We start from the raw sequence: 17,225 nt of genomic DNA, 5'->3' as shown, positions 1-17,225 counted from the left end.
TCTTTGGTGAAGGAGCTCGTTTAGGTTTTTCTGAGTTACGAGCAACTCCTTCTTGTTCTCGTCTGTTACTTCCTCCCCTAATCTCTTCCTTCTCACCCGAGCCTCTCTTTCCAAGCGAAGGATCTCTTTATCCCTCATTCTCCTGGCTCTAACTCTGTAGGCTATCACCTCCCCCCTCATTACTGCTTTGGCTGTTTCCCAGTATAGTACCACCTCTTGCCTGTGACCTCCATTAAATTGCTGAAATTCCTGCCATTTTTCACTGATAAAGAACTTAAAATTCGGGTCTCTATACAGTTCGAACGGGAATCTCCACCCTCCCTTCCCAGGCCCTCTCCCAGTAACCTGTAGTTCAAACCATACCATCGCATGGTCCGAAATCTCGCATGGGCCTATCTCTGCTTTTGGCACTTGTGAAAACAGTGTTGGGGATATGAGAAAATAATCTATACGGGATTGGGTCAAGTGCGCTCTGGAGGTGTGCGTATAGTCCCTCTGCGAAGGATGCAATACTCTCCACACATCTATCAGGTTGAGGGCTGAGCAGAGGAAAGGCACACCTCTTGATTGAAATCTATGCTGTAAACCCAATTTGCCACATCTATCTATCTCAGGGTCTATCACCATATTGAAATCCCCTCCAAGTATAACTTTGCCCCCCTGGTAGGAGCCCAGCAGTTCCAATAATTTGTTGTAGAATTTCTTGTCATACACATTGGGTGCATATATATTGCACAGAATATATGAAGATGTGCCTATTTCTATTTCCATTATCACTATCCTGCCTCCCTCATCCCGTTTTATTGTTCTAATTCGCATCTGCAGGCCCCTCCTAATTAATATCAACACTCCTCCCTTTTTCCCTTGTGCTGGCGATCCTACTGCCAGTTCCACCCAACCCTTCTGAAATTTACTGTGCTCGTTATTGGAGAGATGGGTCTCCTGGAGGAATGCTATGTCAGCCTTGTGTCTCTGCAAAGCCTGCAGCACTTTAGTACGTTTCACAGGCGAGGAGATCCCCCCCACATTCCAGGATATCAACTTAAATGAGTCTAGTCTCTTGTTTTATACCCATAACAGTATCTGATAACTTTCGCACTCTGAAGAGCGCCCCCCAGCCCCTGGGCACCCTCCTTTCTTTGAGCTGTGGCTGAGAGCCATATGAAGCTATCAAAACAAACAGAGAAAGAATAAGAGCGAGAAAAAAAAAAAAAAAAACCCTCTCTCCCGTTGCTCCGTTCCATAGTTCCCCTTCCCCCCTCCCCTCCCTTCTCCTTTCCCCCCTCCCCCCACCTCTAATCTCCTTTCTTCCTGTCCTGTGGTTCTCGCTAGAGAACGAGTCACGCCCCCCCCCCTGTTCCCCCAGCGCTGACCTCCGGATTTTCTACTTCACCCCCTATTAGTTATGAGCTTCTAACATTATACAGTCCTGCTTCCTAGCATATATGGTACTGGCCTTCAATTTACATCAGTTATACTTTAACTTAGACACAGCCTATGATCCAGGAAACTTTGGTGTAATTCCCTCCGTGAGCCGAAAAAGTGCTTGCATGTATTCAGGGATTCTATATTTGTTTACAGTCCTTACTGTGCAGTCCTGCCAGCATTGTATGTGTTCAATGTCCACTCTATCTTCCTCCGCTTGCTCCAACCAAGCCTTTATCACCTCCTTATCACTGATCTCGTGGGCTGCTGATCCTTGTGGCCTCGCTCCCTTCCTCCGTTCTCTGCTCCATTTTGTTAGCAAAGTCCAAGGCCTCCACATGTGAGCTGAAAAAGTGCTGTTTGCCCTTGTACTGAATTCTTAGCTTGGCAGGAAACATCAGAGCGAAGCTGGCTCTTTTTTCATACAGGCTCTTACACACTTCCACAAATTGCCTGCGCTGGGCTGCCACTGCCGTTGAAAAGTCTTGAAAACAAAGGATAGTGCGGGTCTCATACTGCACCTTGCCTCTCACTCTCCATGCTCGCAATATTTCTTGCTTGTGGGTGTAGTTGAGAATTTTACATATTATCACACGAGGTCTTTCTAAGTCCTGTCCAGCACGGCCCAACCGGTGTGCTCGCTCGATTTTTAACTCCTTCTCCAACCCAGGTAAGTTTAGTGTCTTGGGCAGCCATGTTTCAAGGAAGTCCCGCAGCTCTACCTCGCGTATTGACTCCGGAAGCCCCACCAGCCTTAAATTATTCCTACGTGATCTATTTTCAAGATCTTCTACTTTAGCTTCCAGTTTGTTCAATTGCTCTTTCATTTGTTCTTGCTTGCTTTCACTTTGCTGGCACTGATCTTCCACGTCCGATAATCTCTGCTGAAACCCAGTCAAATCTGTGCGTAAGCTTTCTAGTTTACCGTCCATTTGCACTATTTGATCTGAGATTTTCTGTAATTTTTTGTCGACGGATGCTTCTAATAAAGTGGAGACTTCCGCGGCTATCTCTGCTGCCCAAGCGGAACTCACCGATTCGCTGGACGCGCCAATCTCCGCCATTTTGTTTTCGCCCGTGCAGCTCCGTGTGCTGTCTTTCCGGCTGATTTTTGTGGCCATTCTGACCCGAATCTCAGTTCGCCAGCCTTTGCTCACACCGGGGGAGTTTCCCGTGCTTTTCTATCGCAGTTTCGTGGGTTCTCTGCCGATGCGTGCAGCGCTAGGGGAAGTTGTTCTGCGAGGGGACTCGGAGCTCTCTCAAGCGGCGACCTTCCCTTCGCCTAGCATCATGTGACTTATCCCCCCAAATCCATTTAATATAAGGTCCCCGGATAGGGGACGTATCAGATATTAAACTGATAGGAACAGATACTTTAATATCTGAATGAACATTTTGAAAAAGTAAACACAAACACACTTTCATTCTGAGCAAATACAGAGGTTAGAAAAGAACCAACACAATATCATTACCCAGGAATTCCACCCCTTTAACACATTCAAAAACTAAGCCCATCCATTTGACAAAATACTTTCAATCTGAACCAATACAGTCAGTGAAATATAAATAATAGCTATCCACACCACCCTTGGACAGCCTACTCAGCAAGGGGGAACCAGGAACCACTTTGGAGAATACTCCATTAACTAAACTGAGGAATGCAGTGATAATAAGCTCCAGTGCGATGCTAAAAAAAAAGCCTCAGGCAAGGAGGATTGTCCTCCTTCGCTTATCACATATTTATTTATTTATTGCATTTGTATCCCACATTTTCCCACCTATTTGCAGGCTCAATGTGGCTTACATAGTTTAGTTATGATATTGTCATTCCAGGATATCAGATACAATTAGTAATATGTAGAGATTAAGTAAGGTGAAGAAGAAGGAAGTGATTGGGTGGGTAAGTTTAGAAGGTGGACTTTCATAACTGGATGGATTGGTGAGGTGGATTGTTGGGGCTATGGGTTCTCTTTGTAGGCCTTGTTGAAGAGAGATGTTTTCAGAGATTTGCGAAAGTTAGTTATTTCCTCAATTGTTTTTAGGTCTGTGGGTAATGCATTCCATAGCTGCATGCTCATGTAGAAGAAGGTAGTGGCGAGCGGACGAAAGAATCAAGATGGCGTCAGTAGTGGATGTGTGCTCCCAAAGCTCCTGAGACACATCGCTGTTTTTTTCGAGAGAAGTTCTTTTCCCCGATTTCAAAATGGGGAAAAGAAAGGGGAAGACGGCAGTTCCTACCTCCGTGGTTCCGCCGACGACGCCAATCTCCCGACAAACAACTTTGGAAATCTTCGGAATTGGGAGCCATGGTGAACAGTTGACTGCTTCGACGGGTTCGGCTGTTTTAGAAGCGGACCGCAGCATTGAAGGAGCGACGTTGAGCCCTCCTTCTTACACCGCTCCTCCACAACCCGGAAGCGAAAGACTTCCTGAAGGGCCACGGCAGTTGGAAATGCTATTTGCAACGCCGTTGGGAGGAGGACCTTCAGGCACTTCAACCCCGGGAAAGGAGATAACAACGCAGGAGCAATTGCTGGTCAGTGCCCCTGCTCCCCGAGGTTTCGCCGCCGAGAGTAATGGAGGAATACAGAGACCTTCAGTGGTGACTATGAATTCATTATGGGACGCAATTCAAGGGGTTAATAGTACATTACTTCAGATGAATATTACTATTAATGGTGAAATTAAGGAAATTAAACAGACTAGTGAAAATCTGTCCAAAAATTTTCAGGAACAGAAAGAAAAAGTTTTGAAGATGGAAGCTGAAGTTGGAAAACTTCAAAATCTAACGTTTTCCTTAATTAAAGAAAGAGAAATACAGGAAAAGAAACTAGAAAATCTGGAAAATAATGCCCGAAGGAACAATCTAAGGCTAATTAATTTTCCAAAATCACTCCTTGTTACTGCCATAGATATGCTTAAGAGATATTTTACTCAAATACTGGGAATCTCAATGGAGGGTTATCCCCCTATAACGAGAACCCAGTATATTACGGGTGTTTCTAAAATCCCAAAGGAGCAATTATTAGCTGCTCCAGATTTAAACCTGACAGAATTTCTAGAGAACTCTCTGGAAGTAGTTACAGAGAGAACGACACTTATTGTGACTTTCGCACTGGAAATGGACAGAAACAATATTCTGAGACTTTATTTTCGCCATTTAAATGAAATCTTCTTGGGTCAAAAAATACAAATTTTTCCGGATTTGGCAAGGAGTACGCAAAAAAGAAGAAAAGACTTTTTGATATATAAAACTAGAGTCTTAAAGCTGGGTGCTACATTTTTGCTTAAATTTCCTTGCAAATGTTATATTACCTGTGAATCAGTTAACTTCGAGGGAGTAAAAAATATGTAATTATTAGATTTTATTGTTTCCAAGGAGAGTGCTGGTATACCTGTTGTCTTGCCTCCCTAATTAGAAATGCTGTTTAGTTGGCTGCAGTAATCTGTTTTGACCCCTCCGCTTAAACAATTTAGTTTATATTAATAATTTCTTGTATAATATTTCCTAGTATCTTGATTCAAACTTATTGAGGACAAATTTGAAATATTTTCTATAAGTAATGATAAATGTATATTTCCTTATTTAATTTTCTGATATTGCTGAACTTTATATTTTGATGTAAATGGAAAATTCATAAATAAAGAGTTAAAAAAAAAAAAAGAAGGTAGTGGCACACATCAGCTTGTATTTTAGACCTTTACAGCTGGGGAAGTGCAGATTGAGAAATTTGCCGGACGATTTTGTGGCGTTTCTGGGAGGTAGATCCACAAGGTTTAGCATGTAGATTGGGGTGTCTGCGTGAATGATTTTGTGTACAATCATGCAGATCTTGAACGCAATGCGTTCCTTAAGTGGGAGCCAGTGAAGTTTCTCTCTTAGGGGTTTTGCACTTTCATATTTAGTTTTTCCAAATATGAGTCTGGTGGCAGTATTCTGGGCTGTTTGGAGTTTTTTGATAGTCTGTTCTTTGCAGCCAGCATACAGTGCATTGCAGTAGTCCAGCATAAGCTTCCTTCCAAGCTGACAAATCATGTCTGTGTCCAAAGTAATTGACCTCCACAACCTCAAGCATCGAGCTCTCCACAAGGCATCTTTCAAACAACTAATACCAATCCACAAGCGAACACAAGAGGTCCTTGAAACCAACTGTCTATACAGAACTCCCTCCTCTACCAACTGGACATCAGGATTCATTGCCTGCATCCAAACAAACACTCGCTGCCAAACAGCCTGTGCCATCCTGCAACGCCAGAAGACATGAGCAGTCCTCCCAGGCACAGAGAGCGGTAGGCGCCAGCCTTCTCCGATATAAGAAACTTCTTGTAGGAATGCATCCATGCACTGCTCCCCAAGCAAGGTCTTTCTGCGCGTTCAAAAGATGCTTGGCATTAACCATCCCCCACACAGCTTTGCATTCCTCTGCACTCAATTTCCCAACAGGGGATATTCTTGTTTTACCTGCCAAAATAACTTTCTCTATCCCCCTTGCTGAGAGGTCATCCAAGAGTATACCCCGTAATGCAAATTTATTAACACAATCCTTTATCACTTTATAAACAAATTGTCAAGATTCAGCGTGAGGGACAGTATGCTGGAACCCCAAACCCCAGCCCTTACACACAAACAATTGCAAATACAACCTAGCAAAATACGACCATAACCATAACTCTCTATGTCTCTCCACCACTGCCAGAAGAAACACACACACTGACACACTTAATCACTTCCAAATCAGGCACCTTCCCTCCCCCGCACTCAAGCGGGTAGCGCATGACCTCCCGCTTGAGCCGTTCCATCTTCCCACCCCAAATAAAACAGAACACCTGTCTCGTCAAAGTCCTCAACCCAAAGGAACCAATAGGAAATACAGAAGCCACATGCAACATCAATGGCAAGAGTTCATTTTTAACAATTAGGACCCGCCCCGACAGTCAAACTTCGTGTCTTCCACTGAGTTATTCTACTCTGTGTCTTCTCAAACACCTCCTGCCAATTACGACTAGCCATATTTCTCCCAAAAAACAAACCCAGAATCTTAATCCTTAACTCCCAATCCACCTCACTACCCCTCCAGTTAAGATACAAGCACTCACTCTTACTAATGTTAATCTTTGAGGAGGAAGCTGCAACAAACCTTGCACAATGCCAGCCCATCCACTTTATGGAGTCATTATCCCTACAAAAAATCGTCACATCATCCATATAAAGGGCCAAACGTGCTTCTAAGCCCCCACTACCTGGGAGAGGCACGCCCCTAATACGGGCCTCCTTCCTAATTGCGCTAGCAAATGGTTCAATTGCCAGTACGTAAAGAAGAGGAGAGATAGGACATCCCTGCCTCACCCCTGATTGCACTCTAAACTCTGCACTCAGAAACCCATTCACCAATACCTTACTAACACTATCCTGCAACAAAGCACTTACCCACTCAATAAATCTAAATCCCAAACCCATCTTTCCCATAACGGACCACAAAAATGTCCTGTTCACCCTATCATAAGCTTTCTTTTGATCCAAGGAAACCACACACACCGGCTGGTTCCGCTCCTCGCAGTATAAAATTACATCCTTCACCAAAGCTTGGTTATCCACAATTCTGCGTCCTTGGATACCACAGGTCTGAGCTGGACCAACCACCTTCCCTATCACCTCTTGCAAGCGGAAAAACGTCTTAGCCAGGATCTTATAATCAGCATTCAAGAGAGTAATTGGACGCCAGTTCTTAACCTGGCGCCTATCACCTTTCTTTTTAATCAACACAATCAACCCTTTTCTCAGTGAGGCTGGCAATGCCCCTTTATCCAAACTCTCTCACAACATGGCCAAAAAATCCCCCTGACGAAGAGACCAAAACTCCCTATAGAACTCAATGGGTAAACCATCCTCTCCTGGGACCTTCCCCCCTTTCATAGACTTCACTGCTCTCTCAACCTCCTCTCCCTCCAAATCCCTCCCCAGGGCCACACTTTCCCCTTTCAACACCTCCCCTTCTAAGTAACTCAAATATTCCAAGGCGATGTCCTGATCATACGCCCGAGAGGTATACAACTCTGTATAATACTGCAAAACTAATCCCTGATCCTCTCTGTATCCCTCTGTTCAATATCATTCTCATTCATCTTGCTAGTCAAAATGGATGAACGCGCCCTCACCTTATGGAAAAAGAACCTTGAACAGCGCTCATGTTCCTCAATAAACTGTGCTCAGGCCCGAAACATGACAGACTGCATCCTCTTCTGATACCAGTCTCTTAACTTATGCTTAACCTCAATTATATCCCGCTGTACCTCAAAGCCAAACCCTGCCAAAACATATAAATTCTGCAGAGTGGCCCCCAACTTTTCAACTACCCTCTTATCCCTCCTTGCCTTAGCCATTCCCTTTCGTACAAAGAAGTCCCTTGTTCGAATCTTAAGATTCTCCCACCATTCACCCAGGGAAGAAAATAAATCTTTTAAAGAACTCCAATCATGAAACTTCCTCACATACTCTGCCTTAACAGTTTCATCACTCAATAAACTAATATTTAATTTCCACCACCCCTTTCCAATAGACACCGTCCATAGAAATTTTAGGCTGACCTTCAAGGCCTGATGATCTGAAAAAAACACAGTTAATAATTCAGCTTTCTCAAGAGCAACTGATGGTTTAGTGAGGGGAAGAGGGCTGGGTCTAGAATTGACTATGTGTTTGTGTCACCAAGTGAACCCAGGAGCAGCGGGTTGAAGACACTTAAACACATCAAGCAGACCTGCATCCACCGTCAGATCCCTCAGGGTATGAGACCTCCCATCCAACCCCCCACTAGCTTCCGATAACCTATCCTCTTTGGCCAATACTGCATTAAAATCCTTTGCCAACACCACAACCCTATGTGTTAACAATAACAGTTCTAATCTCTCAAACACCTCAACCCTCTCTCTCAGCTCTGTTGGAGCATACACATTAATCAGCCTAATAGCCCTCTCCCTCCAGGACCCATCCACACATACCACCCTCCCTTTCACATACTCCAAGACATGATCCACTTGAAAGTCTGCATTTCCTGCCCGAATCCCAACTCCTGAACGTTTATTACTGTTTCCCCCCCCCCCCCCCCCCCCCCCCCGACCACACCGACCACCCAACATCCCATCTGTTTTCCACCTCCTGATGCAGGACAGCATCTGGAATTCCACATTCCTGCAAAAAGAAAATGTCACAACCAACACTCTTCAAATACAGCATTACAGCCCCACACGTCCCCTTATCTCTTATATTCCGAACATTAATGGAGCACAAACGAAACATTAGAAGCCCAAAGAGAGTGAACTGCATCAAATGTCCAGACCACCCTACAGCGCTCATCATTTCTTCTTCTTAACTCTCTTTCTCTTCCATCCTTTTCCATCCCAGTAGCACCCTGAAATTGGACCACCAGCTCAGGCTCCAAATAAGCCCCTCCTGTGGCCCCAATGTCACTATCCTGTGAGTCACGCTCCTCCTCTTTTCTTTTATGGCACTCCACAACATCCATTGAACGTTCAGCAGGATCCTCCGAGGTCTGTTCCCCCTCAGTGCTCCCCATACTCCACACAGTAGAAACATCCAACAGCTCTTGAAGTGGATCAACAACATCCTCTTGAAGCAGCTCTCCCTCAGAACAAATGTCCATGGACTGCCCATCCCCTGAAGCACTCCCACCCTGAGGGGACTCAGGGACGATACTAGCACATGCCTCCTGTTGTATTTCATCTTCAGCTAATAGAATAGCCTGGCCAAACTCCTCCTGGGTTGTCAGGTCAGCAGGCTCAGCCTCAGAGTCCAAAGGAGCATTAGTCCCTCTTGCCATTTTAACTATCTTAGGAGTCTCTATGGCAATCGCAGGCTCTCCACAGCTACCTCAGATCTCTCCTTGGACTTTTCAGCAGCTACATGTGCACTCCTCGGCCTCACATCAAAGTCCCGTGAAGGCCCGTGAGTGAGTCCTCCTTTACTCCGATTGGCATAGGAATATGGACAAGATTAAAAGACATGCCCCTTTTCACCACGCAGATTGCACAATTTGGAGATGACACAGGTAAAGGCAGTATGCCCAACACTACTACAATTGCTGCAATACTCTTGATCACAGTCTCTAGCAAAATGTCCATCACCAACACATTTCCTACATTTTTTTTGGCTGGCCCACATAGAAGATGCTGCCCTGACATGCCCCAATCTGTATACAGCTTGGCAAATGGACCCTATCTTTTGCAGCAGAATCATATCTCAACTTGACATGAAATTTCATAGATCCACTCTTCACACCATCCTCATTACGAACTTCATTGCCATGGACAACTTCGCAATACTGCTTCAACCATGTAAAGACATCCTCATACTTCACCAATTCACTGTACATCAAAACAGTGATTGCATGCCTCTCCAGTTGAGTAAAGAGAGTAAAAACAAAGTTACGGAGTGCTGTACTTTCTTTCCTATCTTCCATCTTGGCAACACACTACCCCAAAGCTTGAAAAGTAGCAAAAACCACTTCAAATTTTTTACCACCAGCAAAAGCGAACAAATAATTCAGCTCTCTTAGAGCAAATTGCAATTCTTTCTGTAAAATCAGGTGACTGAACAGCAACTGTGCCATAAGTACATAAGTACATAAGTAGTGCCATACTGGGAAAGACCAAAGGTCCATCTAGCCCAGCATCCTGTCACCGACAGTGGCCAATCCAGGTCAAGGGCACCTGGCACGCTCCCCAAATGTAAAAACATTCCAGACAAGTTATACCTAAAAATGCGGAATTTTTCCAAGTCCATTTAATAGCGGTCTATGGACTTGTCCTTTAGGAATCTATCTAACCCCTTTTTAAACTCCGTCAAGCTAACCGCCCGTACCACGTTCTCCGGCAACGAATTCCAGAGTCTAATTACACGTTGGGAAAAGAAAAATTTTCTCCGATTTGTTTTAAATTTACCACACTGTAGCTTCAACTCATGCCCTCTAGTCCTAGTATTTTTGGATAGCGTGAACAGTCGCTTCACATCCACCCGATCCATTCCACTCATTATTTTATACACTTCTATCATATCTCCCCTCAGCCGTCTCTTCTCCAAGCTGAAAAGCCCTAGCCTTCTCAGCCTCTCTTCATAGGAAAGTCGTCCCATCCCCACTATCATTTTCGTCGCCCTTCGCTGTACCTTTTCCAATTCTACTATATCTTTTTTGAGATACGGAGACCAGTACTGAACACAATACTCCAGGTGCGGTCGCACCATGGAGCGATACAACGGCATTATAACATCCGCACACCTGGACTCCATACCCTTCCTAATAACACCCAACATTCTATTCGCTTTCCTAGCCGCAGCAGCACACTGAGCAGAAGGTTTCAGCGTATCATCTTCTCTTCCTTCAAAACAGACTGCACTACAGCACACCCATGAAACAACCATTTCCTGGGCACCTCCCTGAAAGAAAACCCCAAAAGACTTGCAAAACCCCTATCACCAAACAACACCTCACACCTTAATAACAAGAACAGGATTACTGAGAGTTGGACCGAAGCCAGCACTTCTCGCCCTCAAGATCCCCTGACCTTAGCCAAAAGACGGAAAAGCGATGCCGCTCCTTGTTGCTCAGCCGCTGTGCTTTGGCCCCTCCTCTTGGCTGCTCAGGGTGAAAAGACTCGGGTCCACACAGCCGGCGACATCACGGTTCCATCGAGCGGGCACCGCTGGGCGCGTTTTTAGCACGATGGCTAAAAAAGGAAACGCCTTTCCGAGAAAGCCTAAAGGTGACTGATGCGTGCGAGACAGAGACAGAAAAACCCTGCAGCTGGGCCTCATCTGCATGAGTACTCTTCTGTGGCTCAGGGGCGTAGCCACAGTATTTCGCGTGGCCCTCACAGGCAAACTTAATCCCCTATGGGATGGAAAGGGGGCGGGGAGGTGGATACTAGTCAAGCTTTTTTTTTTTTCCCTCTTCCCCTCCCCGCCACACAAGCCTGCTTTCTGTGAAAAGGCTCACATCTGCCTGCTGGGCTAACAGACGAATCCAGCAAAATCCACCGAAACCACAGGTCGTGGGATCGAATCCCGGCAGGTCGGGAGCGGAATAAAATTTAATTCCAGATGGGGGAGAGCAAAAGACCTGCAAGGGTAAGAGAAGGAAAAAAAGAACAGAGTTGGAGGGTGGGAAAGAAAAAAAGGTATCCAGGGAGCAGCTGCATGTGCATTCTAAAAGCAAAAGTGACTACAGAAGACCTCGCTGAAATCCAAAAAAAATAGAAGAACCGCTCAAATGAGAACCAAGCTCTAACTTTACTTTTCAGATCTTCCGTATACGGAAGCGCACCGTGCCTAGAAGTACTGCAATACCAGGTCGATGCACGGAGCGGACGAAGCAAGCTCCGGTTCCGTCTCCCTGTCCCAAAAATCCATTTAATATAAGGTCCCCAGATAGGGGACGTATCAGATATTAAACTGATAAGAACAGATACTTTTTTGAAAATGATTTATTCAGATACGAAACACATACATACTGTCAAACTGAACCTATACACAGGTCAGAAAAATTACCTACACAATGACAGTACCCCAATCTTCCACACTTTAAACCATTCAAAAACACTAAACCCACTGATTTGACAAAAAATCTGAAACAATACAGTCAGTGAAATGGACATAATACCTCCCACCACCCCTGAACAGCCTACTCAGCAAGGGGGACCCAGGAACCACTTTGGAGAAAACTCCCGTAACTAAACTGAGGAATGCAGTGCCAATAAGCTCCAGTGCCATGCCAAAAAAGCCTCAGGCAAGGAGGAATGGCCTCCCTCCCGTATCACATATGCCAGCATAAGCTTCCTTCCAAGCTGACAAATCATGCCTGTGTCCAAAGTAATTGACCTCCACAACCTCAAGCATCGCGCTCTCCACAAGGCATCTTTCAAACAACTAATACCAATCCACAAACGCACACAAGAGGTCTTTGAAACCAACTGTCCGTACATGACCCCCTCCTCTACCACCCGGACATCAGGATTCATTGCCTGCATCCAAACAAACACTCGCTGCCAAACAGCCTGTGCCACCCTGCAACGCCAGAAAACATGAGCAGGCGACCCCTCGCCAACACAGCCTTCCCAAGCACAGAGAGTGGTCGGCGCCAGCCTTCTCCGATACAAGAAACTTCTTGTAGGAATACAGCCGTGCACCGCTCCCCAAGCCAGGTCTTTCTGCTCGTTCAAAAGATACTTGGCATTAACCATTCTCCACACAGCTTTGCATTCCTCTGCACTCAATTTCCCAACAGGGCACATTCTTGTTTTACCTGCCAAAATAACTGTCTCTATCCCCCTCGCTGAGAGGTCAGCCAACACCATACCCCGTAATGCAAATTTTTTAACACAATCTTTTATCACTTTATAAACAAATGGACAAGATTCAGCATGGGGGACAGTATGCTGGAACCCCAAACCCCAGCCCTTACACACAAACAATTGCAAATACAACCTGGCAAAATACGACCATAACCGTAACTCTCTATGTTCCTCCACCACTGCCTGAAGAAACACACACACTGACACACTTAACAACTTCACTTCCAAATCAGGCACCTTCCTTCCCCCGCACTCAAGCGGGTAGCGCATGACTTCCCGCTTGAGACGTTCCATCTTCCCACCCCAAATAAAACAGAACATCTGTCTCGTCAAAGTCCTCAACCCAAAGGAACCAATAGGAAACACAGGAGCCACATGCAACATCAATGGCAAGAGTTCATTTTTCACAATTAGGACCCTCCCTGATAAGGTCAAATTTCGTGTCTTCCACTGAGTTATTCTACTCTGTGTCTTTTCAAACACCCTCTGCCAATTACGACTAGCCATATTTTTCCCAAAAAACAACCCCAGGATCTTAATCTCCTCCCGAACTCTCCTTGAGAGTTGGAGAGTGGGAAAGAAAAAAAGGTATCCAGGGAGCAGCTGCATGTGCATTCTAAAAGCAAAAGTGACTACAGAAGACCTCGCTGAAATCCAAAAAAAAATAGAAGAACCGCTCAAATGAGAACCAAGCTCTAACTTTTACTTTTCAGATCTTCCGTATACGGAAGCGCACCGTGCCTAGAAGTACTGCAATACCAGGTCGATGCACGGAGCGGACGAAGCAAGCTCCGGTTCCGTCTCCCTGTCCCAAAAATCCATTTAATATAAGGTCCCCAGATAAGGGACGTATCAGATATTAAACTGATAAGAACAGATACTACACTTGATCTTAGCCAAAAGGCCGAGAAGCGATGCCGCTGCTTGTTGCTCAGCCGCTGTGCTTTGGCCCCTCCTCTTGGCTGCTCAGGGTGAAAAGACTCGGGTCCACACAGCCGGCGACATCACGGTTCCATCGAGCGGGCACCGCTGGGCGCGTTTTTAGCACGATGGCTAAAAAAGGAAACGCCTTTCCGAGAAAGCCTAAAGGTGACTGATGCGTGCGAGACAGAGACAGAAAAACCCTGCAGCTGGGCCTCATCTGCATGAGTACTCTTCTGTGGCTCAGGGGCGTAGCCACAGTATTTCGCGTGGCCCTCACAGGCAAACTTAATCCCCTATGGGATGGGAAGGGGGCGGGGAGGTGGATACTAGTCAAGCTTTTTTTTTTTTTTTTTTTTCCATCTTCCCCTCCCCGCCACACAAGCCTGCTTTCTGTGAAAAGGCTCACATCTGCCTGCTGGGCTAACAGACGAATCCAGCAAAATCCACCGAAACCACAGGTCGTGGGATCGAATCCCGGCAGGTCGGGAGCGGAATAAAATTTAATTCCAGATGGGGGAGAGCAAAAGACCTGCAAGGGTAAGAGAAGGAAAAAAAGAACAGAGTTGGAGGGTGGGAAAGAAAAAAAGGTATCCAGGGAGCAGCTGCATGTGCATTCTAAAAGCAAAAGTGACTACAGAAGACCTCGCTGAAATCCAAAAAAAAATAGAAGAACCGCTCAAATGAGAACCAAGCTCTAACTTTTACTTTTCAGATCTTCCGTATACGGAAGCGCACCGTGCCTAGAAGTACTGCAATACCAGGTCGATGCACGGAGCGGACGAAGCAAGCTCCGGTTCCGTCTCCCTGTCCCAAAAATCCATTTAATATAAGGTCCCCAGATAGGGGACGTATCAGATATTAAACTGATAAGAACAGATACTTTTTTGAAAATGATTTATTCAGATACGAAACACATACATACTGTCAAACTGAACCTATACACAGGTCAGAAAAATTACCTACACAATGACAGTACCCCAATCTTCCACACTTTAAACCATTCAAAAACACTAAACCCACTGATTTGACAAAAAATCTGAAACAATACAGTCAGTGAAATGGACATAATACCTCCCACCACCCCTGAACAGCCTACTCAGCAAGGGGGACCCAGGAACCACTTTGGAGAAAACTCCCGTAACTAAACTGAGGAATGCAGTGCCAATAAGCTCCAGTGCCATGCCAAAAAAGCCTCAGGCAAGGAGGAATGGCCTCCCTCCCGTATCACATATGCCAGCATAAGCTTCCTTCCAAGCTGACAAATCATGCCTGTGTCCAAAGTAATTGACCTCCACAACCTCAAGCATCGCGCTCTCCACAAGGCATCTTTCAAACAACTAATACCAATCCACAAACGCACACAAGAGGTCTTTGAAACCAACTGTCCGTACATAACCCCCTCCTCTACCACCCGGACATCAGGATTCATTGCCTGCATCCAAACAAACACTCGCTGCCAAACAGCCTGTGCCACCCTGCAACGCCAGAAAACATGAGCAGGCGACTCCTCGCCAACACAGCCTTCCCAAGCACAGAGAGCGGTCGGCGCCAGCCTTCTCCGATACAAGAAACTTCTTGTAGGAATACAGCCGTGCACCGCTCCCCAAGCCAGGTCTTTCTGCTCGTTCAAAAGATACTTGGCATTAACCATTCTCCACACAGCTTTGCATTCCTCTGCACTCAATTTCCCAACAGGGCACATTCTTGTTTTACCTGCCAAAATAACTGTCTCTATCCCCCTCGCTGAGAGGTCAGCCAACACCATGCCCCGTAATGCAAATTTATTAACACAATCTTTTATCACTTTATAAACAAATGGACAAGATTCAGCATGGGGGACAGTATGCTGGAACCCCAAACCCCAGCCCTTACACACAAACAATTGCAAATACAACCTGGCAAAATACGACCATAACCGTAACTCTCTATGTTCCTCCACCACTGCCTGAAGAAACACACACACTGACACACTTAACAACTTCACTTCCAAATCAGGCACCTTCCTTCCCCCGCACTCAAGCGGGTAGCGCATGACTTCCCGCTTGAGACGTTCCATCTTCCCACCCCAAATAAAACAGAACATCTGTCTCGTCAAAGTCCTCAACCCAAAGGAACCAATAGGAAACACAGGAGCCACATGCAACATCAATGGCAAGAGTTCATTTTTCACAATTAGGACCCTCCCTGATAAGGTCAAATTTCGTGTCTTCCACTGAGTTATTCTACTCTGTGTCTTTTCAAACACCCTCTGCCAATTACGACTAGCCATATTTTTCCCAAAAAACAACCCCAGGATCTTAATCTCCTCCCGAACTCTCCTTAACCCCCAATCCACCTCACTACCCCTCCAATTAAGATACAAGCACTCACTCTTACTAATGTTAATCTTTGAAGAGGAAGCTGCAGCAAACCTTGCACAATGCCAGCCCATCCACTTTATGGAGTCATTATCCCTACAAAAAATGGTCACATCATCCATGTAAAGAGCCAACCGTGCTTCTAAACCCCCACTACCTGGGAGAGGCACGCCTCTAATACGGGCCTCCTTCCTAATTGCGCTAGCAAATGGTTCAATTGCCAGTACGTAAAGAAGAGGGGAGATAGGACATCCCTGCCTCACCCCTGATTGCACTCTAAACTCTGCACTCAAAAACCCATTCACCAAAACCTTACTAACACTATCCTGCAACAAAGCCCTCACCCACCCAATAAATCTAAATCCCAAACCCATCTTTCCCATAACGGACCACAAAAATGCTCTGTTCACCCTATCATAGGCTTTCTCTTGATCCAAGGAAACCACACACACCGGCTGGTTCCGCTCCTCACAGTATAAAAGTACATCCCTCACCAAAGCTTGATTATCCACAATTCTACGGCCTGGGATGCCACAAGTCTGAGCTGGACCAACCACCTTCCCTATCACCTCTTGCAAGCGGAAAAACAACGTCTTAGCCAGGATTTTATAATCAGTATTCAAGAGAGTAATTGGACGCCAGTTCTTAACCTGGCGCCTATCCCCTTTCTTTTTAATCAACACAATCAACCCTTTTCTCAGTGAAGCCGGCAATGCCCCTTTATCCAAAATCTCTCTCAACATGGCCAAAAAATCCCCCTGAAGAAGAGACCAAAACTCCCTATAGAATTCAATGGGTAAACCATCCTCTCCTGGAACCTTCCCCCCTTTCATAGACTTCACTGCTCTCTCAACCTCCTCTCCCTCCAACTCCCTCCCCAGGCCCTGACTTTCCTCTTTCGACACCTCCCCGTCTAAGCACCTCAAATAGTCCAAGGCGATGTCCTGATCATACGCCCGAGAGGTATACAACGCTGTATAATACTGCAAAACTAACCCTTTAATCCTCTCTGTATCCCTCTGTTCAATACCATTCTCATCCAGCAGGCTAGTCAGAATGGATGTCCGCGCCCTCACCTTATGAAAAAAGAACCTTGAGCAGCGCTCATGTTCCTCAATAAACTGCGCTCGGGCCCGAAACATGACAGACTGCATCCTC

The 17,225-nt window shown here is 45.7% G+C and overlaps 1 non-coding gene and 3 pseudogenes across 1 annotated transcript; all 4 read right to left on the bottom strand.

The window, feature by feature from the left end:
• Positions 1 to 2,716: 2,716 nt before the first annotated feature.
• Positions 2,717 to 2,830, bottom strand: LOC115463886 (annotated as a pseudogene).
• Positions 2,831 to 11,748: 8,918 nt separating this feature from the next.
• Positions 11,749 to 11,919, bottom strand: LOC115463872 (annotated as a pseudogene).
• A 1,592-nt stretch (positions 11,920 to 13,511) lies between these two features.
• Positions 13,512 to 13,702, bottom strand: LOC115463863. The gene has a single exon (XR_003941144.1). It is a non-coding gene; the product is annotated as a U2 spliceosomal RNA (small nuclear RNA).
• A 732-nt stretch (positions 13,703 to 14,434) lies between these two features.
• LOC115463871 lies at positions 14,435 to 14,605 on the bottom strand (annotated as a pseudogene).
• Between the last annotated feature and the right edge of the window lie 2,620 nt (positions 14,606 to 17,225).

Source organism: Microcaecilia unicolor, chromosome 2, assembly GCF_901765095.1.
Source record: "Microcaecilia unicolor chromosome 2, aMicUni1.1, whole genome shotgun sequence".
NCBI lineage: Eukaryota > Metazoa > Chordata > Amphibia > Gymnophiona > Siphonopidae > Microcaecilia > Microcaecilia unicolor.
This window is presented reverse-complemented; position numbering and strand designations above follow the sequence as displayed.